General features: G+C 46.2%; 1 long non-coding RNA gene across 2 annotated transcripts; it reads right to left on the bottom strand.

Moving 5' to 3' along the window:
- Positions 1 to 418: 418 nt before the first annotated feature.
- LOC132809151 (uncharacterized) lies at positions 419 to 26051 on the bottom strand. Of its 2 annotated transcripts, none has more exons than XR_009642230.1 (5): positions 25920 to 26051; positions 14598 to 14706; positions 10580 to 10685; positions 1657 to 1785; positions 419 to 1161 (listed from the first exon to the last, which is right to left on the bottom strand). It is a non-coding gene; the product is annotated as an uncharacterized LOC132809151 (long non-coding RNA). The 2 variants fall into 2 exon arrangements; XR_009642231.1 differs by lacking the exon at positions 25920 to 26051 and adding an exon at positions 17357 to 17542.
- Between the last annotated feature and the right edge of the window lie 191 nt (positions 26052 to 26242).

Consider the following 26242-nt stretch of genomic DNA (forward strand, 5'->3'; position numbering starts at 1 on the left):
GAAAATCACAGCAGGTCAGGAGCCGGAAAATCAACATTGTGGCAAAAGCCCTTTTCCAGCACCACTCTAATCTAGGCTCTGGTTTCCAGCATCTGCAGCCCTCACTTTTGCACTGCTGGTGATTATATGTTAATCAAAAGCAAAATGGCGTAATGATGATTTTGATGGTGGGAAGGTTGCTGTGATAATATTTCTGGTCAGAGAAATGGGGAAAAAGAACGCTTCACAGCTCACAGAATGAGAACTGAAAAGCAGTTAAATCAAACCAAAGGTTCAGACAGGGAAGGAATATTTCCCTGGAGCTTGAGTAGCTGGAAAGTGGTGGTGTCCAGGAATAGACAGGATTTTGTTTTACAGAGGTTGAAAGTTTTAAAACTGTTATATTCAGACAAATTATTTTCTTTAATTTTATTTGCTGTTCAAAAAACTTTCACAACATTTTAAAACCAAAATTTATCTTTAACACAAGGTTTGTAAATGTTAAATAAAATCCATCAAACCATCGCTCACTAAAACCTGTTGTGGAAGTGCAATCTCTTGGAGAATCCCTGCGCACTCCTTCCTTCCCGGGCTCCATGGCTATATACATACCTGGGAGATAGCAGCAGGAGGCCATTCGGCCTTTCAATCCTGCTCCACCATTCAATGGGAAACAGCTGACCATCCAGCTCAGTCTCCTGTTCCTGCTGTGTTCCAATCCCCTTTCATGACTCTACCTCAAGAACGATATCTAAGTCCTCCTTTGGTTTTACTGCCTTTTGTTCCAGTGACGTTGTGGTGTTACTGTGTGGGTGTAGGCAGGGGTAATGTGATGGTGCTGCCTCCTGGAGGATACACTCAGCGTCCCTCATCATCCTGCAGTAACATCAACTGGGGTTCAGCAACTAGAGATAGAAACCATTTCCAGGATATGGGCATCACTGGCTCAGCCAGCATTTATTCCCCATCTCTAGTTACCCTTGAGAAGATGGTAGTGAGCTGCTGTCTTGTACCATTCACAGTCCATTTGGTGCAGAGAGACCGACAATGCTGGGAGGGAGAGTGTTGCAGGATTTTGGTGGAGTGATTCTCTATCTTTGGTTCTTCAAATGCTGGTTAACTTAATCACAATCTGCACATGACTTTGAGATTTCAGTCTGCAAATCTTCACCATCTAGCACCCTATATAAAGGAATATGTACAGATTAGAAATTCAGAACAGACAATTCTAGTTTCTCTGGAATATCTTTTACCCCTTTCTTCCCCCGAAGCTGTAACCCGCCAACCCACTTTCTCTCTCCCACCATTCTGACTCTGCTACCCCCTAATGTACACCCTCCCCATTCTCATGGAGTTACTGATAAACAGATCCATGCCACCACTTCCCGTCCCTGGTTAGACTACACCCTTTCTGGGTTCACTTCCTTTCCCTTCAGTTGCTGCAAGTCAATAATGTAACAGCAGAATGAAACAAAAGTAAACAGAAAGGGAGATGGCAGATCCTAGACAGAAGAGGAACCTTCAGTCTGGGAGAATGGGTCAGATCCTTCCTTGTTTCCCATTGGTCGATGCCCAGTGTTATGACGAGTTGAGGATGGCCTTTGGCCCCACATGGGTGTAATGACACTTTGACCTCCTGCCCCCCAACCGATATGTTCGTCCTCAAAGTATACTTACCCAAAGCACATGTTCCAAAACCCGCTCACATTCTGCACATGTAGCGTGCAGGGTTTCCCCACACACGTGCGGTCCCTGCCACAGGTACTGTGGGAGTTGTAGCCCCCATGAAGTCACTGGAGCCTGTCTCTGGAATGTGAATGAAAAGTATAGGCTGGAGGATGTTGTGTATAGGATCCCCATTCAGACAGACAGGACCTGTGGGCTGTCACTGGGTTTTACTGAGACACCTGCTTCCACAACCTGATTTTCTGATGTAAGGAATATAGATTCAGCCAACTGGGGCGTGGGAAGTGAATAGGAGGAGCAGATTTTAAGCAGAGGTGGTTCAATGGTTAGCATTGCTGACTCTCAGCGTCAGGGACCTGGATTTGATTCCAGCCTTCGGTGACTGTGTGGAGTTTACACGTTCTCCCCGTGTCTGTGCGAGTTTCCTCTGGCTGCTCCAGTTTCATCCCACAGTCCAAAGATGTGCAGGTTAAGTGGATCGGCTATGCTACATTGCCCACAGTATCCATGCATGTGCAGGTTAAACTGTTAACCATGGGAAATACAGGGAATGGGTGAGTCTGAATGGGATGCTCATTAGAGTATTGGTGTGGACTCCATGGATGATTATCTCGATGTGTTGTGAATCTGTGGAATTCCCTATTCAAAATGCGGTGGATGCCAGGACAATGAGCAGATTTAATGAAGAGATACAGATGTTGAATTTGCAATGAGATGAAGGGTGAGAGAGAGCAGGTGGGAAAACCCAGCTGAGACCGAGGTGAGCTCAATCATCACCGTATTAAATGGTGGGGCTGGTTCGAAGGGCTGCATTGCCTCTCCTGTGCCCAGTGCTCATCTTCTTACGGTAATAACTGGAAAGCTGCATCCAAAACTCACCACCTTCATCTTTTGGAAAAAGCAGGATAGTCAGGTGGATTAGCGTTCCAAACTTAGATAGTGAGGAAGCGTGTAGGAGATAATGATTTTGCAATTTTAAACTCAGGGGAGACAGTGATTTATGGTTTTAGACTGTGAGGACATTCACACCGTCCAGAATACTCTGTTGTGAATATCTATCCTGTACTTTAATACAAAGCCAAGGTCTTCGACAATGGAACACAAAACACCCAGGAAACATTGCCTCACCTCGTAATCTGATAAAAGACTTCTGATAAATCTGGTTGAACTTAGAACACAGCTGGAAAGCTGGAAGATTAAATCCAATCCAAGATCCAGTGCTTAAACAAAGGAGACTACAATAGGATGAGGCAGGAGTTGGCTAATGTAGACTGGAAGCAAAGACTTTACCGTGGGAAAGTTGACGGACAACGGGGGAATTTTTCGAAGTGCTCAGCAAAAGTATATATCAGTGAAAAGGAAGGACTGTAGGAAAAGGAGTAATCTGCCATGAGTGGCTCAGGAAATAAGGGAGTCTATCAAATTGAAATAGAAGGCATACAAATTGGCAATAACCAAGGAGAAACTAGGAGATTAGAAAAAAACTTTAAAGACCAACAGAAAGCTAGATGGGATTGGGGGAGAAAAGTGATGAGTAGCTGTCCCCAGGGCCGGAATAGCAGTTTACACTGGTAAAGGGGAACCTATTGTGTGGGGAAATGTGGCCTCTCATTGTTGAAGCACTTAACTGTTACCATAGAGATAATCCTGATCATGTTACAAATCACAGCACACTCCAAAAGCTTGTACTTCCAAATAAACCTGTTGGACTATAACCTAGTGTTGTGTGATTTATAAGTTTGTCCACCCCATCCCAACACCAGCTCCTCCATATCTGAATCCTGATAGACAGCCCCACTGAAACTGAAGTGCGTGTCAGATACTTGAGGGAGCCACAGGGGGTATGTTTTAACGGCAAAGTGCGAAACTGAACTAGACTTTCTAACTGACCGTTGCCGTGGAGATAATACTGAGAGACAGAATCTATTCAAAGTCCCAAACCACAAAAGGTATAAGAATGGGAGCTTTACACCAGACAGGTGGGGCTTTACCTGTTGCTGCCTGGTGGTGTTCTGCATGTACACTATCCAGGTAACTGCCATGTCTCATCAATAAAGACTCTAAGAAGACCTCTCAGAGTTCTGTGCCTAGTTATTCCTATCCAGCAGGGTTCAGGAATATGAGTACACAGCAGTCAGTCTTCACAGTGGAGGATACTAAGAACATGCCAGTAATTGATAAGGAAACTGAGGAAGGTGAGGTCCTAGAAACAACCATTATCATGAAAGAGTTAGAGCTGGGCAAGCTAATGGAGCTAAAGGTAGATAAGTCTCCTTGCCCTGATGGAATACATCCCAGGATACCAACAGAGTTAGTGGGAGAAATAGCAGATGCACTTAGAGTCATAGCATCCTGCAGCAGAGACAGGCCCTTTGGCCCAAACTGGCCCATGCCGACCAGAATGTCCATCCACACTAACCCCATTTCCCTGCACTTGGCCCATCTGCTTCTGACCCTTTGCTATCCATGTATTTGTCCAAATGTCTTTTACCTGTTGTTAATGTACCCGCCTCAACCACTTCCACTGGCAGCTCATTCCATATACATACCACCCTTTGTGTAAAACAGGTGTCTCACAGCTTCCCTTTTATTCTTTCCCCTCTAACCTCCAACTGATGCCCTCCAGTCCTGGATTCCCTGGGAAAAAGACTGAATGCATTCACCTTATCCATGCCCCTCATGGTCTTATACACTTCTAGAACAGTACCCACTCAGTTTCCTCTGCTCTAAACAAAACAATCCTCGCTTGTCCAACCTCTCCCTATAACTCAGACCCCTGAGCCCTGAGAACATCCTTTTTAAATTGTTCTGCACTTTTTACAGTTTAATAACTGAAACCTACACTGCATTCATCATATTTCCAGTGCTTCCCCACGGCACTGGAACCAACGTGACAACGCCAATGGATTACAATCCATGATCGAGAATGAACTCCTTTACAACAATCCAGTTTTCATAGTATTTCCCATGGTGCAGGTATCCTTGTGTCTTTCTGGTTGTATGGTTAATTAAAGACTTGTCCTTCTACAAAGAAAAGCTATGGCTTAATTGTTCCTGGGAAACATGCCATGATTTTTCAGACTTTCAAAAACAAATGAACTCACTCTCCACAGTCACCACCCTAACATGGACTTGGCTGTACCTCAGTATTTTTTTCCAGTCACACTGAGATTTGGAAGATTCACCCACGGACAGAATACACACCTTTCCTTCCACATGAAAAGGCCAATGAATATTCAGATCGGCACGGATCAAGTAACTATCAGATCTGAACATGAAGTTCAATTTGAATTTCTCATCCACAAATCCACCCTTTCAGTACCCTACACCTGAGAACACAACTCACCATATTAATACTGGATGGATCTTTATAAGACAATTATAGTATTAAATTGTAGTTTCATCTTTTCCAAAGTTTTAACTTTCAGTCTAACAATTTCTTTCATCTGTGAACTGAAATCCAAACCAATCTCCTCACTCCTTCCCTCCACACCCAGTTCTCACACTCTCTCTCCTCTCTTTGAATTCAGTTTCCTAGCTCTTGTCTGCGGACGAAGAACCAAATCAATGAGTCTGATTCTGAGTCCACCAGGGTGGGGTGGGGGGGGGGGGGCGTTGTTGGTGAATCCTCTGACGACAACCACCCTGCATACACTGCTTCCTGCACACTCTGGCCGAAACCCGTCTTACTAAAATGAACCAAATTGGGACTCTAATTGCAGGCCCATCCTGGTCACTTTCCATAAAAACCCTGAATCTTCACAAAAGAGTTCTGATAACTTTCTGCAAAACGCTGCACCACTGATAGTCTGATCACAGTGTCGGGGGGGGGGGGGGGAAAGGGGCCATTCCCCTGGGTCCTGCTCCCAGAGGGAGGAAGCTGCCAATGAAGCTGCCAAGTCCATACTGACCCTCCAAACAGTAACTTACGCAGACCCATTCCCCTACCCTATATTTACCCCTGACTAATGTAACTAATACTATAGGCAATTTAGAATGGCCAATTCACCTGTCCTGCACATCTTTGGATTGGGGGAGGAAACCCGCTCAGACACGGGGAGAATGTACAAACTGCACACAGACAGTTGCCAGAGGCTGGAATCGAAACCGAGTACCTGATGCTGTGAGGCAGCAGGGCTAACCTTCCCGTCTTCTTCTCTATAGACGGGAAGGAGTGGGGCTGGAGAACTGGGGTAATGTGATTGCAAACAATGAATGAATGTGGAGGACACTGGGGGATGGACAGGTCAGTGAGGGACACGAACAATGCAGCAGCAGAACGGGATCCTGGACAATCTGAGCAATGGGAGAGTCTGACAGGAGAGAAATTACAGGAAGGTTCTGTTTAGAGGCTGAGGCAGGGACAGCTGGGAGACAGTATGGCCTGGTGGCTTGGGCGGGTTTTCTAATCATCCTCTTCAAAGATGCTGTTCCTCAACTCTGAGCCCGATCCTCCTGGTCCAGAGGTAAAGACACTGCCACCATTTCCTGGTGGACAAGGGATACGGGGACTACCGTTCAAAAGGAACTCAACTGTGTTGGTAACATTAACAAGACTCAATACATAGTCACTGACAAAATGCTGGTGTACTTGAACTTCATCCCGAATATTAACACCTATAACTGGGCAACGCAGACCCCGATGTACAGAGTTAAATCCTGGATATTAATAACAGTTTTGTGCATGGGAAATCATGTCTCATGAATCTGACTCAGGTTTTTTGAAGAAGTAACAAAGAGGATTGATGAGGGCAGAGCATGGACATGATCTACATGGACTTCAGTCAGGCGTTTGACAAGGTTCCTCATGGGAGACTGGTCAGCAAGGTTAGATCGTATGGAGTACAGAACTGGCCCGAAGGTAGAAGGCAGAGGGTGCTTTTCAGGCTGGAGGCCTGTGACCAGTGGAGTGTCACAAGGATCGGTGCTGGATCCATTACGTTTCGCCATTTACATACATGATTTGGATGTGAACATAAGAGGTATTGTAAATAAGTGTGCGGATGATACCAAAATGGGAGGTGTGGTAGACAGGGAAAAAGATTACCTCAGAGTACAAGAGGATCTGGATCAGATGGGTAATGGGCTGAGGAGTTCAGTTTAGAAAAATGCGAGCTGCTGCATTTTGGAAAAACAAACTTTTGCAGGACTTACAGTTTACAGTAAGTTCCAGGGTAGTGCTGCTAAACAAAGAGTCCTTGGAGTGCAGGTTCATAGTTCCTTAAAAGTAGAGCAGCAAGTAGATAGAATAGTGAAGGTGGCAGTTGGTCTGCTTGCCTTTATTGGTCAGAGCATTGAGTATAGGGGTTGGGAGGTCATATTGCGGCTGTACAGGACATTGATTCGGCAACTTTTGTAATATTCCATGCAATTCTGGTCTCCTTCCTATCAGATGGATGTTCTCAAACTTGAAAGGGGTCAGAAAAGAATTGTAGGATGTTGCCAGGGCTGGATAGGCTGTTTTCCCTGGAGCATCAGAGGCTGAACGGTGAGTGGAAAGAATTTTTTAAAATCAGGCCGGGCATGGATAGGGTAAATAGACAAGATATTTTCCCTGCGGAGGGGGGAGTACAGAACTAGGGGAATGGGAGGGGAGGGTAGACAGAGAGGGGGTGGATCGAGAGGGTTGGGACAGAAATGGGTGGGGGCAGAGAGGGGGGATAGAGAGGGGAGGCACAGAAATGGATGAGGGCAGAAAGCGGGATTAGAGGGGAGGGGAACAGACGGGGGCTACAGAGGGGGCGACCGACGGTTGGGGGGGGGGGACAGACGGAGGGGGAAAAGAGATGTGCGACCGACAGGGGGGCGACTGACAGAGGGGGGGAAAGACCAACAGTTTGTGGGACAGACCAACAGGGGAGTGCGACCGACGAGGTGGGGGGGGCGCGACAAAGGACTGACCGCCGGGGGTGGGGGAGGGGAAACCAGACAGAGTGTGGGGAGACGGGGGGGAACAGAGAGGGGGAAGATGCAGAGTTATTTTATTGATCTACAACTCAACCCTGTTCCTGTTTTCTCCTCCTCGCATTAATTCCCTCTGAAGGGCTCAGAACAACTGCATAGTTCCTGGAAAGTGGGGTTTCAGGGAGATCAGGTGCTGAATGCGGCATTTGGGACACTGACCTTTAATTGAATGCGCTGGTCAATAAATGGACTCTGGTTCGACTCCACTGTCTGTGTGGTGTTTGCACATTCTCCCTGTGTGGGCTTCCTCTTGGTGTTCTTAATTTCCTCCCACAAATCCAAAGACGTGCAGGTTAGCTGGATTAGCTTTGGGTAATGATAGGTTACAGAGTTAGGGTGGAATGCTGTTCCGATGGTTGGTATGGTCTCATGGGGCGAAAGGCCTGCTTCCACACTGTGGGGATTCTGTCACTGAGTACAGGGGTTAGGAGGTCACGTTGTGGCTGAGTAGAGCATTGGTCAGGCCAGTGTTAGAATACTGCATTCAATTGTAGTCTCCCTCATTTCAGAAAGATGTTACCAGAATAGGACTCAACTTCTCAAAGAAAAGTTCCTGGGAAGTGTTGACAAACAAACAGACCGTGCAGTGTGGGTTGATAGTTCCTTGAAAGTGGGGTTGAAGGTAGACAGGTCGGTGAAGGTGGTGTGCGGTATGCTAGCTGTTATTGGGCAGTGCAGTGAGGATAGTATTTGGGAGATCATGTTTCGGTTGTACAGTTTATTGGCTCGGCCACTTTTGGAATCCCGAGACTGCTTTCAATTCCAGTCTCCCTGTTACAGAAAAGATGTTGGGAAACTTGCACGAGTTCAGAAAAGTTTACTAGGATGTTGCCAGTATTGGAACATTTGAACCATAGGGAGAGGCTGAATAGGCTGAGGCTATTTCTCTGCAGCACTGGACACTTTAGGTGGCTTTATCGAACTGTATAAAATTATAAGGAGCAATGATAGGGTGACTAGTCATGGTTTCTTTTTTCCCCCAGAGTCGGGGAGACCAAACAAATGTGAATCTTTTTCCCAAGGTGGAAATGACAAATCCTAAGGAGAGATGGCAAGTTTAAATGATATGAAAACCGAACCAACTGAAGATGCTGTAAACCAGGAAGAGAAACAGAATTTTCTGGAAAAGCTCAGCAGGTCTAGCAGGAGGTGTGAAAAGAAATTAGAGTTAATGTATCTGAGGAAGGATGACCAGACCCGAAACTTTAACTGATTTTTCTTCACAGATGCTGCATGACCTGCTGAGCATTTCAACATCAGTGCAAGTTTAAAGGGAGTGGTTTGGAGTATATACCTGAGAGGAACTTTATGAAGTTTATAAATTGACGTGAGACCACATCTGGGATTAATGACAGAAGTTTTGGTCCCTTTATTTAAGGAAATACATCATTTCATCAGAGGCATTTCACAGAAACCTGACTGGGATGAACCCTGGTTCGCAGGGATTATCTTTTAAGAAAAGGCTGAAGTAGTTGGGACTCCACTCACTGGATTTGGGAAGAATGAGAGGTGATCTCATTGTAACATGTAGAATTCTTAAGGAATTTGACAGGTTAAATACCGAGAGGATGTTTCCCATCATGAGGGAGTCTGGAAGCAGATTTTGGGTCAGTCACGGAATCACGGATTCTGTTTTAGATTCGTCAAGTTTAAGGCAACACCAACACGGGTCAGGGGTTTCAGTAGCAATGGAGCTGGGGTGAGGTGGAGACAAGCAACATTTTAGAGATTGGAATTCCTGGTGTTTGTGATTGTGTAGATGTCTGATCAGAAGGTCAACTTGGGGTTACAGATATGACAGCAATATTGTGAAGAGTATGGTTCTATCTCAGATAGTTCCCAGGGAGAGGAAGGGGGTTAGCAGTAAGGGAAAGGAATTTGTAATAGCAACTGAAGGCAATGAGTTTAACCACTACAATGTTTCATTGGGGGAAACTGCAGCCAATCGCGTAGTGGGAGTGTGATGAGCAGTTTGATAACTGAGTAATGGAGAGGGATGATGGGGAGGGAGAGCTGGGCATTGTCAGTGTACATGTGAAACCTAACACGGTGCTTTTGGACGATGTCACCTCCTGGCAGTATGTAGGTGAGAAACAGGAGGGACCAAGGAGAGATCCTGGAGGGACACCAAATACAAGGAATTCAGAAAGAAAAGGGAGAGTGGAGATGGAGGAGGTGTTTGCAACAACGGTGAGGTCAAATATTAGTTTGTAGCAGAATGGGAGAGAAGGACATAACCAGAAAAGAGAGACAGATAGAACAAGGAACAATATCTGTGACTTAGTGAGGGGGAGTGGTGAGGAGGAGGCGCAGCCTAACACCAAAAACACTATTTCTACATTAGTGACGTCACCCAACTCCACCCTAGTCTCAGCTCATTTACTGAAACACTCGTCCATCCCTGTGTTATCGCCAGACTTCGTTATCAAACACACTCTTTGCCAACCTCCCACATTCAACTTACATGCAATCTCAAGAGTATCTAAAACCCTACTGTCCAAGTGCTCACTTGTACCAAAATTTGTTGATCCATCAACAAGCAACAATTTAAAATTCTCACCCTTGATGAAATTCCTGGCTGTGAACATCCCTGTCTCCCTGCACCACACAACCTGTGAGACCCCGACAACTCATTTTCTTTCAGATTCCCAACGATATGTTTATTCATTGCTTCACCTGTCTGGCTGTTTCTACTGTTGCCAAGGCAACACTGTCTGGAATTCCCACCCTAACCCTCTCAGACCTGCTTTCCTCCTTTAAGGTATTCCTGAAAACCTGTTTATTTGGCAGTTCTTTTGATCACCTGACCTAATCTGTGGCTTTATGTCAGAAGCTCTCAATAGTATTTCTGTGGAATTATAAACTTAAAAAAAAACAAACTGTTGTTGATTTGCACATACATTGTCAACTCTTCACTGTCGCTGAGTGAATAATCTATAACAGCTCTTACCCAACCACATTGTGGGAGCACCTTCACCACACGAATTGCAGCTGTACAGGAAGTCAAACATCACCTTTTCCACAGGCAATGGGGCTTTGGCACTGATCACTGGGATCTGTGGAGGGAGAAACACACAGTTGATATTTCAGGGAGTGTAAAATGCATTATAGGGAGGGAAAATGGGGAAGAATTTGGATTTTCAAATGTGTGTTTTACAATGTGCACTATGTTCTGTAAAACCTCTCATTCCATACTGTGAAAATTTCCTTCTCTTTCTGGTCAATACGTCTTTCCTTTCCCCTGCCCTGCACCTTCACACATTTCCAATGCCTTGGCCACAACACACTGTGCTGTCAGTGAGGTTTACCACGTGGTTGAGTATCGTCCCGCCCCTCATTCACTCCGATTGGTTGAAGCAACAACTAGCACCTCTAGCCCCCGTTCCCCCATTAACATCAATAATCCGAGGCCCATTGTGGGCTGGAGCATGCTCAGTGCTTCCTGCTTTTGCTGCTGTTCATCAGGTATGAGAGAGAGAGGGCTCATCCCTGTTTCTCCTGATGTCAGACAGTAACAACAACTACCTGCATTGTATGGAGCCTTTCACATTGACAAATCTCCTAAAATGCTTCACGGATGATGGAAACGTTGATTAAAGAGAACGATTTTTAGATACATCTTTAAGGTGGACAGAGGGGGTTAGGGAGGATATTCCAAAGGTTTGTGTACTCGGCAGCTCCAATTGTGGAGTGATATAGGTGGGCAACAGCTTACAATGGAGACTGTTAGGGGCTAACCATAGGTTAAGAACCCCATGTCGAAGCCCCCTACCCCACACACCAGGCCTTGGTCTCACAGCCTGTCATTACACACTACCTATGGTTAGCCACTAACTGTCTCCATTAACAGCTAATCACCCTCCCCCAGCCAGATCGTTATCCACTCCTTTATCCAACCGCTCTTCTCACTCTATCCCCACCTATCCTTTACTCCTTATATCCTCCCCCCACACTATCTTCTGCAAATAAACTGACTTTTTTTCCTCAGTAACATCTGTCCTGTGGAAGGGACACCGGATCTTAAACTTTAACTCTGATTTCTCATCACAGATGCTGCCAGACCTGCTGAGATTTTCCAGACCCTCCGGGTTGTTAGTTCTGCTTTACATCTTCCGCAGTTCTTTTGGTTTTAATTTACTGGGAGTTTGTAATTCAGGTCCTACAGCCTCTGCTGTGTCTCCCACCCCCACCCAGTGACACTGCACCTGCACAGCTCATGGACAGGTGTCGGCTTGCTGGCCACACCCCTGATTCACTCCCATTGGCTGCAGGGGAACACAGACTCTCCTCCTATTGGTCTGGAGCTGCCGTCAATCAGCCGGGCACCATTGCCATGAGAGTGGTTGACTCCTCCCTCTCTCTGCCCTGGGATGAGCTTCATCATTCACAGTGAATAGAGCAGTATCACAGAACACAGGGGCTGGGGGCTATTCAGCCCATTGGGGCTGTACTCTCTCTCTCTGGAGATGCTGCAAATCTGTCCCAAGTCCCCTCCCATGAGCCCATAGCCTCCCAAATCTTTCCTTAAAAAGTAAAATTCCAAGTCTGTTTCAGAATACCTGCTGAATCTGTGTCGTTCAGATTGTTCCAGATGCTCAGAACTTACTGAGTAAAATAGCGTTCACATTTTCACCTTGTATTATTTGCCAATTACTTGAAAATAGTTACTAAAAATTGTGACAGTGTTAACAATTCCTCTCTCTCTCTGTAAATTCAAGACCTTGCAACCAAATCTGCACAAGATCGAAATCACTGCTTCACCCTCTCAGCTCCAAGGATAATTATCTGTGCTTCAGCTAGCTCTGCACAAAAGAGAGGAATGCATCTTAATTTATTAACATCAAAGAAACAGACCTTCCGTCCAATTCGTCCGTGCCAACGAGGAATCCTAAACTAATGGATTCCCATTTACCAGCTATTAGTCTGTATCCATCAAAACCCTTCCTATTCATGTACCCAATTGGAAGCCTTTTAAAAGTTGTGATTTTTATCAGCCTTCACTACTTCATCTGGTAGCCCCTCCCATACACACACCACACTCAGCTTGAAAACGTTGCCACTTAGATCCCTTTTAAATCTTTGCCCTCTCAACTTAAATCCATGTGCTCTAGTTTTGGACCCACCTAACCTGAGGAAATAGGACGCCAGCTGCTCACCTTATCCACGCCCCTCGTGATTTTATAAATCTCCATGGAGACACCTCTCAGTCTTTGACTCTCCAGAGAAAATAGCCCCAGCCTATTCAGTCCCTCCCTGTCGCCCAAATCCTCCAATCCTGGCAACGTTTTTGTTAATCTAGTCCAAACCTTTTCAAGTTTCACAACATCCTTCCCAGAACAGGGAAATTCAAACTGAAAACAGAATTCCAGAAGTGGCTTAACCAACGTCCTGTCCAGCCACAATATGACATCCCAGCTTCTGTATTCAATGCATTGACCAATAACGGAGACCGTTAATGGAGTCCCATTTGCCAGCGGTTCACCCTTATCCCTCTAAAACCTCCCTCTTCATGTACCCAATCAGATGCCTGATTCCAAGAAAAGCGAGATTGGAACTGAAAACAGAATTCCAGAAGACCTATAATCAGTGCCCTGTCCAGCCACAATATGACATCACAACAGCTGCATTCAATGCACTGACCAATAACGGGGAGCGTACCAAATGCTGCATTCACTACCCCGCCTCCCTGTGACTCTATTTTCAAGGAACTATGAACCTGCACTCCAAGGTCCCTTTGTTCAGCAACGCCCCTCAGGACTTTACCATTATGTGTATAAGTCCTGCTCTGATTTGCCTTTTCAAAATACAACAGCTCACATTTATCTAAATTGAACTCCGTCTGCCATTCTTTGCTCCAATGGCCCATCTGGTCAAGATCCTGTTGTATTCTGAGCTAACCTTCTTCACTGTCCATGACACCTCCAATTTTGGTGTCTTCTGTAAACCTACTGACCATACCTCATATATTCACATCCAAGTCATTTATTTAAGGGCCCAATATCCATCCTTGCAGCACATTGCTGCTCACAGACCTCCGGTCCGCAAAGCAACCCTCCATCATCCTCTGTCTCCTACTTTCAAGGCAGTTTTGTAATGGCTTGCTCTCCCTGCATTCCATGTGATCTAACCCTGCTAACCAGTCTGCTTTGTGGAACCTTGTTGAATGTCCATATCAACAGCATTCACCGCCTTCCTTATTCAATTTTTTCGTCACTTCAAAATACTCACTCAAGTTAGTGAGACCCAATTGTGCATGTACAAAGCCACATTGACTCTACCTGATCATTTCTGTCCAGCTGCGCCTTCCTTGTTCGGTCCACACCCTCCCACCAACCCACGCTCCACACCCTTGACCCTCCCTTACCACCATGGGAGATGTAAAACATGCGGCCACACCTCCCTCTGACCTCTGTCCAAGACCCCAAAATGATCTTTTCACATCAGGCAGAGATTTGCCTGCACATCCCAAAACCTCATCTTCTGAATATGGGAAATTTAACATGGTTCATCCAACTAACCTACACATCTTTGGACTGTGGGAGCAAACTGGAACACCCGAAGGAAATCCTCACAGAAACTGGGGAGAATGTGTCAACTCCAACACAGACAGTTGCCCGAGGCTGGAATCAAACCCAGGTCCCTGGTGCTGAGGAAGCAGCATTAACCACTGAGCCACAATACTGTGGGATCTTTGATGCTGATGAGCTGCCCCACTGATACCTCAGTCACTCACCCTGCCTCATTTCCTAAGAGGCAGTGATGATGGAGTGAAATTAGACAGTTAATTCAGAGACCCAGATAACGTTCTGGGGACAAGGGTTTGAATCCCATCACGGCAGATTTTGGAACGTGAATTCAATAAATATCTGGAAAAAATAATCTAGTCATGACAGGAATCCATTGTCAATTGTTGGAAAAACCAATGTGGCTCACTCATGACCTTTAGGGAAGGAAAATGCCATCCTTACCTGGTCTGGTCTGCATGGGACTCCAGACCTATAGCAACGCAGTTGACTCTTAACTGCCCTCTGGGTAAACGCAGCAATAAATGCTGGCCGAGCCAGTGACAGCCTCATCCTGTGAATGAATAAAGAAAACAGGTCAGGTTTTGTTCCTTCTCTCGTAGGTACATCCTACAAACTCAATCAGAAACGTTCTCGTACACACTGAACAAATACCTTTCCATCCAAGCCCTTAACACTACAGCACTCTGAGGCTATGTTGGTAAAGTTAAAACCACTTATCATTGCATCCATATTATTCTTACAGATATCTGAGGTCTCCTGGTAAAATTGTGTCTCAATTCCCTGCTGACTATTGGGAGAGGGTCTATAACACAATCCCAGTAAGATGGTCATCCCTTTCTTATTTCTCAGTACCACCCAAATAACTTGCCTGGATGTACTCCCAGGAATATCCTCCCGAAGCCCAGCCATAATGTCATACTTAATCAAAAACACCTCTCCCACTGCGCTGTTGGTCCCTTTCTATCCTTACTATAGCATCTATACCCTGGAACATTAAGCTGCTAGTCCTATCCATCCCTGAGTGATGCCTCTGTAATTGCTGTAATATCCCAGTCACATGTTCAAAACCATACCCTGAGCTCATCTGCCTTCCCCGTCAGGTCTCTTGCATTGAAATAAATGCAGTGCAACTGCTCCGTCGCACCTCATTCTGTGACTTGCTCTTGCCTGCCTTGACAGTCTGACCGGTGAACAGTACCAGCCTCAGACTCACCTCTTTTCTCACTATCTCTTTAGGTTTACCCCGACTCCCTCACTGGTTTAATGCCTCCCAAGTGGCACTAGCAAATCTCCCTGCTCATCAGGACCCCATGCTTTCCCCTTCCTATGCCATTGGTACCAATGTACAATGTCCTCCCACTGGTTATTCTCCCTTTTGAGAATATTCTGCTCCCTCTGTGAGACACTGGCACCAGGGCAGCACCACCCCATTCTGATGTCTCACTGTCAGCTGCAGAAATGGCAGACTGTGCCCCTGACTAGAGAGTCCCCTATCACCATCGATCGTGTGGAACTGGATATACCTCACATTATGTTAGAAGCCAGTCTCAGTACCAGTAACTTGGCTGTCAGTGCTGCATTCCCCTGAAAGTCTATTACCACCTACATTTTTCAAAACCGTGTACTTGTCTGAGATGGGGATAGCCAGTGGAGACTCCTGCAGTACCTACCTACCCCTCCTAGCTTTCCTGGAGGTAACCCATCTACCTGACTGTATCTGCAGTATCTTGCAATCCTGAGACGGCCACATATCACACCCCCCGGCTCCTGTTAACTCCTCACTGCCTTTAATCACTCCTCCACCAATCCATGCGATCCAATAGGATTTGCAATCACACTTCCTGCAGACAAATCATCAGGATCATTGAGACTCTCCCTAATCTCCCACATCCGACAGGAACAGCACACCACTCTACAACAGGCCATCTCTCCACCTTAACAACCTACAGACCATGACAAAGACACAGTCTTACTTCTCAAAAAATACTGCCCGAGATTAGCAATGCTTACATTTCATATCTTAAACATTTAATCAAGAGACCCAAAGACATTAAAAAGAAATCCTCACCTTACTCACTACTGTAGATTTAATAAAATAAAACTGACTAAGATTGATGTTTGAAGAGACTGAAACTCACTGAGCTGAACCCTGGCTCTGAGTACTTCCAAGGGTGAGGTCTCTCTGAGGGCAGCTGTGAAATGTCACTGTTTCTCTTCTCTGCCCACTCCATTTCTAGAGAGGTTTTTAACTTCACAGCAAGTCAGCTCGGAGAGGTCACTGCTTGGTTTTATTCACTGGGGGTTGCCTTTGCTGCCCAGACCAGTATTTATTGGCCACCTTTACTTGTCTTGGAGAAAGTGGTGGTTAACCACCTCCCTGAAATGCTGCAGTCCATGTACACCACAGTGATGTTTGGACTGTAATCCCCCTCCGGCTTCATCACCCTCCCTGTCTCCGTAATCCCCCTCCGGCCCCACCACCCTCCCTCCCACCACCCTCCCTGTCTCCGTAATCCCCCTCCGGCTTCACCACCCTCCCTGTCTCCGTAATCCCCCTCCGGCTTCACCACCCTCCCTGTCTCCGTAATCCCCCTCCGGCTTCACCACCCTCCCTGTCTCCGTAATCCCCCTCCGGCCTCACCACCCTCCCTGTCTCCGTAATCCCCCTCCGGCCTCACCACCCTCCCTGTCTCCGTAATCCCCCTCCGGCCTCACCACCCTCCCTGTCTCCGTAATCCCCCTCCGGCCTCACCACCCTCCCTGTCTCCGTAATCCCCCTCCGGCCTCACCACCCTCCCTGTCTCCGTAATCCCCCTCCGGCCTCACCACCCTCCCTGTCTCCGTAATCCCCCTCCGGCCTCACCACCCTCCCTGTCTCCGTAATCCCCCTCCGGCCTCACCACCCTCCCTGTCTCCGTAATCCCCCTCCGGCTCACCACCCTCCCTGTCTCCGTAATCCCCCTCCGGCTTCACCACCCTCCCTGTCTCCGTAATCCCCCTCCGGCCTCACCACCCTCCCTGTCTCCGTAATCCCCCTCCGGCTTCACCACCCTCCCTGTCTCCGTAATCCCCCTCCGGCTTCAGAAATTATATGTCCGTGGCATCAGATTTTTATTTAGATTCATTTTTGTTTAATAAACACCCCTCCCCCCCCAAAAAAGTGAAATATTTCACTCCCAAACAAATTTCTGTTGATTAACCTTTTGGAGAGGCCGACACATGGACGTTGCACATTGTTCACGTAGAATGATGGAACTTTCTTTAAACATTGCTAAAAAGGGGAGGCAATGGCTTAATGGTATTCCTGCCAGATGAGTGACATGTGCAATGTTCCGAGGATTAGGGTTAGAATCCCAACATGGCTGTGCGGACATCAGAATCCAATACAATCTGGAGTGAAAAGGCAAATGATGACCATGAAACCATTGTCGATTGTCAGAAAACCCATCTGGTTCACTCATGTCCTGTAGGGAAGGAAACGGTCATCCTCACCTGGTCTGGCCGACATGTTACTCCAGACCCACAGCAATGTGGTTAGCTCTCAACTGCCCTCAGGAAAAATACATTAAACACTGTTAACAAATACTCCGCAGGAATCATTGAAAAACTGTCTGTTCCCTGAACTAAAACTGAGTTTCAGCTTCACCTTCTCCCTGTCTCCCCTCGCCCTGTTTACACCCAACTCCAAAACACTCTCATTGAGCCAAGGAGCCCTCACAGTGCAGCCCTGTCATTTTCATTGCCTGCTCACACCTACACTGCCCTCAGCCTCCTGTACTGTTCCAATGCATCTAATGGGAGCTCAGGGACAGCATCTCATCTTTCAATGCAGCCCTTTGTAACCCCAGAGTCAACATGGACCTCAGCAGTTTCTGAATGAACAGACCGTTGTCAGAATCTGGAACGTTCCACCTGAAATGGTGCTGGAATTCGAGTCCAAAAGGACTTTTGATGGGAAGTTTACAGTTAATTGAAAATATGAAGTTTACAGGTTAACATCATGAAGTGAGTGATTGTAAGATCTCTCAGATTTAGACCCAAAGAGACCAGGTGCAATTTGGATAAATCTGTGCTCCCTCTCAGGCCAATATCTCCTTCCTCTGCTGCAGGGCCCACAACATAGCGCACACCCAAAAGGTGATCCAACCACGAATTTGTACATCTTCCTGCTTAACAAAAATATTGGAGATATTTTCCACAAACCTTTCTCCTTCCACATTTAGACGTCAATGATATTCAGATCCTGATGACTCCATTGACTGTAAAAACTTACTTTTGAGATCCCAGCCTCAATTATTCTGATTTAATATCCTATGAAATGAATTCTCAAAACAAAACTCAGAGCCAGTGCAGGAAGAATACAAGACATATTTTTCTCTTGGTATGTGACTGATGTGTAAATGCCTCTCTTCAAATCGTACACCACCCCCTCCCCCCACCCTCCCCCCCCCCGATCCCAGAAAGAGGACATGTCCATGCCCCTCACTGTACCTTGCCCCAATAAAGATGGCGGCCATATCCCAAGACCTGTCACCTCCTGAGGGCCGCAGCCATTTTCCCATCTGCTGCAAACACGGGAAAGAGTTTCTAATTCAGATTAATGACCCGTACAGAGTGTAATTAACACTTCCCAGCCTAAAGTGACTCATTGTCTCCGTCTCCGAGGCCACTCTCCCCTTCCCTGTTTGGGTCTCCCACATTCACCGACGGCCGAGTCACGTGACACTGCACAGGCGGAGTTACTGGTGACGTGTCATCCCACTGGCCACGCCCCTCATTCACTCCCATTGTTTGGATGACCAGCTGGTTCCACTTCGTCCACCAGTCCCACCCCCTTTTCCTATTGGTCCGAAGCTGCCATCAATCAGCTGGACCCCATTGTGAGGTCAGTGGTGGGATCCTCCCCCTGCCTGAATCAAACCCGGAAGGTGGATGGATGGTGTCAATCAGGAACAACAAGCAGGAGGTGCTGGGAAAGCTCAGCAGGTCTGGCAGCATCTGGGAACAGGAATCTGTCCAGTGGCCCTTCCTCAGAACCGATGGGAGCTGGGAAAATTAGAATCCTGACAGTGTGGAAACAGGCCATTCGGCCCTAAAAGTCCACAGCGTATCTCCGAAGAGTATCCCACCCAGACCCATTCCCCTCCCCTATTACTGTATATTTCTCCTGAATAATGCACCTCACCTACACATCCCTGAGCATTATGGGAAATTTAGCTTGGCCAATTCAACTAACCTGCAGATCTTTGTACTGCAGGAGATAGGGGTTAAAGAGCAAATAATGGGCAGGTACAGAACCCAGAGAGAGACAGGAACATTTGGAAAGACAAAGGAGTGGATTATGATCTGATTGGGAGGGTGCATAGCTGTTAATGGAGAGGACAGGAACCTGGTCTGGCAGCATCTCAGTGGAGGTGGCGGAAATGGCGACTGATGATCTACGTTTTGCTGCAAAAACAGACCCGAGCTTCCAGCTGCCTGCCACTTTAACACACGAGCCTGTTCCCTGGCCAACGTCTCTGTCTCATGCTTACTGCAGTGTTCCAGTGAGGCCAGAACATACCAAATGGCCCGTATTTCAAGGACTGCAATTTCCCCTCCCATGTGGTCAATACCATCCACTATATCTCCTCCACTTCCTGCACCTCTGCCTTTGAAACCCACACCTCCAACTGCAACAAGGATAGACCACGCCCCCTCCCCCCACCAAGTCCTTACCTTCCACCCAGATACAACATATCATCCCCTGCCATTTCCACAACCTACAATCAGACTGCACCACCAGATTCTTAAGGGGTTTGACAGAATAAATACTGATGTGTCTCAGGGTAAATACAGAGGGGGGAGTTTGAAACCAGATTCTGAGTCAGTCACAGAATCAAGGGTTCTGTTTCGGATTCATCAAGTTTAACGGAACACGGGTAAGGGGTTTCAGTAGCAATGGATCTGGAGTGAGGAGGAGACAAGCAACATTTAAGAGATTGGAATTCCTGGTGTTTGGGATTGTGTAGATGTCTGATCAGAAGGTCAGCTTCACATCAGATATAACTGTAATAATATTGTGAAGAGTGTAGTTCTGCTGCATCGTTCCCAGTGAGAGGGAGGGGCTCAGCAGTAAGGGAAAGGAATTTGTCAGACAATTGGTTTAACCATTACAATGTTTCATTGGAGGAAACTGCACCTAATCGAGTAGTGGGAATGTGGTAAGCAGTTTGATAACTGAGTAACAGTGGAGTCATGGAGAGGGATGATGGGGAGGGAGAGCTGGGCATCGTCAGTGTACATGTGAAACCCAACATGGTGCTTTTGCACAATGGCACCTCCTGGCAGTGTGTACGTGAGATACAGGAGGGGCCAAGGACACCAAATGCAAGGAATTCAGAAAGGTAAGGGAGAGAGTGGAGATGGAGCAGGATTTTGGGAGAGAAGGATAAAACCAGAAAAGACAGAACAAGGAACAATATTGGTGAATCCGTGAGGGGGACTGATGAGAAGGAGGAGGAAAGAGAGTTGGAAAGTCTATAGTTTAGTGAAATTAGGGTAAAGGGTCAAGATGAGTTCTGATAAGGCTTGACAAGAGACTGGAAGAAGATGTAAGTTTAGCACAAAAACCAGGAACACCATGTGAGGCAGTTTGGCTCTGTGGGCTAGTGAGAGGGAGGGAAGCAGCAGATTGGATTATCTCAGTCTTAGTGACAGAGAAACGCCATGTGCTCCAAACTCTTCTTGTTGGATGGAGGAGACAGGAGGATGGACAGTGTTTCACAAAGAAACAAAACCTGGGTAAGTGATATTTAAAGTGATTAAACAAACCTAATATATTTAACTTTTATCCAAAATATTAAAACAAATGACTGAAGTCCTGGTTCGAATCCCAACTTGGCAGATGGTGGAATCTGAATTCAAGAAAAAATAACTGGAATTAGGAATTTCCTGATCTCCATGAAACCATTGTCAATGGCAAAAAAAAATCCTGCCAACCCGACAGTGGCCCAGCCAGCTACTCACTGTATTAATCACTGCAAAGTCTCAACAAAGGAATGAAACTGGGTGGACCACTCGGTATCTAACAAGGCACCAGAAAATACAGCCACAGAATCAGCCCTCTGGATGGTGCAACGTCCTCCAGACTAACATCTGGAGTTTGGTGTCAAAATGTGCAGAGCTGTCTCACAGACCAATCAAGGAACAGCCTGACATTCTCATACTCATGAAATCAACCCTTACAGACAATGACCAGACACCACCATCACCATCCCAAGATATTGAGATTGTGGTGATGGAAAAGCACAACAGGTCAGACAGCATCCGAGGAGCAGGAGAATCGACGTTTCGAGCCTAAGCCCTTCATCAGCCTGACCTGCTGTGCTTTTCCAGCACCACACTCTCGACTCTGATCTCCAGCATCTGCGGTCTTCACTTTCTCCTGAAATCTCTGAATATGTCCTGTCCCACCGGCAGGACAGACCAGGCAGAGGTGGTGGCACAGACAGGGAGGATTTGCCCTCTGAGTACTCAGCATTGACTCCGGACACCAGGAAGTCTCATGGCTCCTGTTGATTACTAGGTACTGTCCTCCATTGGCTGATGAATCACTTCTCTTTCATGTTGAACACCATTTGGAGGAAGCACTGGGGAAGTAAAATGGTGTCAAACGTACTCTGGGTACAGGATTTCAATGTCCACAATCGAGACTAGCTCTGCAACAGAATTACTGACTGAGCCGGTCAGGTCCTAAAGGACACAGCTGTTCAACTGAGTCTGCAATGGGTGGTGAGGGAACCAAGAGGGAAAAAACATACTTGATCTCATTGTTATGAATTGACCAGCTGCAGATACATCTGTCCATGACGGTATCGGACAGGACACATTCCTCTTGGAGACAAAGTCTTGGCTGAAAGTTGAGAAAAACCTCCATTGTGTTGAGTGACACTATCACCGTTCTAAATGGGACAGACTTTGAAGAGATGTAGAATCTCAAACTGGATCTCTGAGGCACTGTGGGACATCAACAGCAGCAGAACTGTACTCCAGCTCAATCTGTAATCTCGTGGGTTTGTAAATCCTGCTCTCACCCATCACAAAGGACAGGAAAGGAGGGCATGCCAACAGCAGCACCAGGTGTACCTAAAAATGAAGTGCCAACCTGGTGAAGCTACCAAACAGGACCATCTGCATTTCAAACAGCATCAGCACCAAGCCACAGAGCTAAGTGATCCTACATCCAATGGAACAGATCGGAACTCTGCAGTTCTGCTACACCCAGTTGTGAACGGTGATGGACAATTAAATAACTCACTGGAGGAAGCATCACAGATATCCCCACCTTTACTGATGGAGGGGCCTCACACATCCATGCACCAGATACGACAACAGCATTTGCAGCTATCTGTATCCAGAAGTGCAAAGTGGGATGATCCATCTCATCCTTCTGCAGTGGTTTCCAACATCACAGATGCGAGTTTTAAGCCAGTTTGATTCAGTTTGGATAACATCAAGAAATGGCTAAGTAGTGCAAAGGCTACGGGCTCTGGCAATAATACTGACAGAGGAGGTTCCAGACTGAGTCTGTCTGTCATAGAGAGTATGGCTGCCTCATGGAGTTTGAAGCACTGCAATGGGTCCATGCAAGTCATGTTAGTCAAGGATATTATAACGGTGGCTGTGAGTACTTTTGATGAGGACTCTATTACTGAGGTAGTGTGGGCTGAGGTTAGAAACAGGAGAGGAGAGGTCACACTGCTTAGAGTTTTTTTTATAGGCCTCCACAGAGTTCCAGGGAAGTTGAAGAGAGGATTAGCAAAATTATTCTGGGTAAGTGCAAAAGTACCAGGGTGGGCATTATGGGGGACTTTAGCTTCTGTGCAGAGAGGTAGCGAGTCTGTTTGAGAACGTGGCTGAAGAGCTTATGGGGGACTTTAGCTTCCCCAACATTGACTGGGAATGCTATAACTCTCATACGTTGGGTGATCAATTTTTGTCCAGTGTGTACAGGAGGGTTTCCTGATACAGTATGTCGAAGGCCAACAAGGGGGGAGGCCACATTGGATCTGGTGATTGGTAATGAACCAGGCCAGGTGTTTGATTTAGTTTTAGGTGAGCACTTTGGAGAGAATGACCATAATTCAGATATGTTTAGTTTAGCAATGGAAAGGGACAGGTACATGCCACAGGGCAAGAGTTATCAATGGGGCAAGGACAATTATAATGCAATTACGCAGGAATTAGGATGCATAGAATAGCGTAGCAAAATGCAGGGGATGTAGAGAATGAAAATGTGGAGCTGGTTTAAGGAAGAGATATTGCATATCCTTGATAGGTATGTCCCTGTCAGGCAGGGAGGAAGTGATAAGGTAAGGGATCCGTGGTTTATTACAGAAATTGCATCGCTTGTTAAGAAGAAGAAGGAGGCTTATGTGTTGATGAGACAAGATGGTTCAGATGAGGAGATGGAGAGTTACAGATCAGATAGGGAGGATTTAAAGAGAGTTAAGAAGAGCAAAGAGAGGACACGAGCAGTCTTTAGCAAATAGAATAAAGGAGAATCCTAAAGTTTTCTATAGGTATGTGAGGAATAAAATGATGATTACGGTAGGAACAGGTCCAATCAAAGACAGAATGGGAAGTTGAGTGTGTACCATGTGGAGATCGGAGAGGTGCTAACGAACATTTCGCATTGGTTTTCACTCAGGGAAAGGAGAATATTGTAGAGGAGAAGAATGTGGTATGAGATATTAGACTAGAAAGGATCGTGATTAGTTAGAAACAGGTGTTATCAATTCTAGAAAGAGTGAAAGTAGACAAGTCCCCTGGGTTGGATGGGATTTATCCAAGGATTCTCTGGGAAGCTAGGGAGGAGATAGCAGAGCATTTGGCTTTCATATTTGAGTCATCATTGTCTACACGTTTGGTACCAGAGGACTGGAGGATTGCAAATGTTGTGCCTTTGTTCAAGGGCAGTAGAGATGACCCAGGTAATTATACACCAGTGTGCCTGACTTCTGTTGTAGGAAAGGTTTTGGAAAGGATTATAAGAGATAAGATTTATAATCATCTTGCAAACAACAATTTGATTTCAGATAATCAACATGGTTTCGTTAAGGCAGGTCATGTCTCGCAAACCTCATTGAGGTTTTTGAGAAGGTGACCAAGCATGTAGATGAGGGTAGGGAAGTTGACGTGGTATACATGGACTTCAGTAAAGCCTTTGATAAGGTTCCACATAGTAGGCTGTTGGAGAAAATGCAGAGGCATGGAAATGAGGGTGATTTAGCAGTTTGGATTAGAAACTGGCTTTCTAAAGGAAGGCAGTGAGTGGTGGTTGATAGAAAATATTCAACTGGAGTCCAGTTACTAGTGGTGTGCTACAAAAATCTGTTTTGGGACCACTGCTGTTTGTCATTTTTAGAAATGACTTAGACGCAAGCATAGGTAGATGGATTAGTAAATTTGCTGATGACACTAAAGTCGGTGGAGTAGTGGACAGTGTGGAAGTGTGTTACAGATTGCGGGGGGACTTGGATAAACTGCAGAATTGGGCTGAGAGGTGGCAAATGTAGTTCAATGCAGCTAAATGTGAGGTGATGCACTTTGAGAAGAATAACAGGAAGGCAGAGTACTAGGTCAATGGAAAGATTCTTGGTAGTGTGGATGTGCAGAGGGATGTCGGAGTCCATGTACATAGATCCCTGAAAGTTGCCACCCAGGTGGATAGTACTGTTAAGGTGACATATGGTGTGTTAGGTTTCATTCATAGAGTAATTGAGTTCCAGAGCCGCAATATCATGCTGCAAAGATACAAAAAGCTGGTGCAGCCATACTTGGAATACTGTGTGCAGTTCTGGTGCCCATATTTCTGGAAGGACAGGAGGAATTGGAAATGGTGCAGAGGAGATTAACCAGGATATTGCCTACTCTGGAGGGAAGGTCTTACGAGGAAAGGCTGAGAGACTTGAACCTGTTCTCCTTGGCAAGAAGGCTAAGAGGGGATTTGATAGAGACATACAAGATGATCAGAGGCTTAGATAGGGTAGACAGTGGAAGTCTTTTTCTAGGATGATGATGTCAGTATGCACGAGGGGGCATAACTACAAATGAGGAGTGATAGATTTAAGACAGATGTCAGAGGCAGGTTCTTTACTCAGAGAGGGGTAAGGTTGTGGAACGTACTACCTGCTAATGTAGACAACTCAGCCACATCAGGAAGATTTAAACAATCCTTAGATAAGGACATGGGTGATTTTGGGATAGTGTAGGGGTGAGAATCAGTTCACAGGTCAGCGTGACATCAAGGACTGAAGGGCCTGTTCTGCACTGTATTGTTCTATGACTATTGTGCTACAAGAGATTTCTGCTGTCTTAAACAGAGTGACAGATCTTGTATGTTGGCTTACGAAATGTCACTGATCGCTACCAAAAACGTACGAGGTCAAGTTAGGGCAATAATAAGTTGCTACAACAGGAGGGGAGCAGGTAACTCCATACAAAACCCTGCTTCTTCTCACCTATTTTTACCTCCAAAATAGAGGGAAAGCACCTCTGGATCCCACCACAACAATTTGCCCCACAATCCTGGTATCTGGCTGCGCACTAGGTGGAGTGGAATAGTCTGTACTGGGACCCATTGGGGCCCTGAAACACTTGGTAAAGACTAAAATCATCTGAACATTGAGAACCCCACCACATTGTATGCATTTTCTATTGTTTTTACTCGGTTCCCTTGTTTTTCCGAATGAACCTGTTTAAAGTTGTTATTAGACGCACCTGCACTCGCTGTGAATTGAACCCAGGCCTCCCGGTCAAGATTCGGGATATTTTCACCGCATCACAAGACATCGACTCTAAATTCCCTTGTCCCTTAATGTTTCTGGTGCTTAGCTGCTGAGTCACGCCCGAATCAACTCTGCAAATGGGAGGAAGGGGCGGAACTGGAGGACCAAGCAGCGGCCGGTCCTCGAACCAGAGTGAGTGAGGGGCGGGGCCAAAGCATTCTCGGGAGTGAACGCGTCAGGATTGGTCAGAATGCAAACTGTTTTGCAGGATTGATCGTTTTCACTTCATAGTGGAGTGTTAAACCTCTGTCATAA

Source organism: Hemiscyllium ocellatum, unplaced genomic scaffold (genome assembly GCF_020745735.1).
Source record: "Hemiscyllium ocellatum isolate sHemOce1 unplaced genomic scaffold, sHemOce1.pat.X.cur. R23, whole genome shotgun sequence".
Taxonomy (NCBI): Eukaryota; Metazoa; Chordata; class Chondrichthyes; order Orectolobiformes; family Hemiscylliidae; genus Hemiscyllium; species Hemiscyllium ocellatum.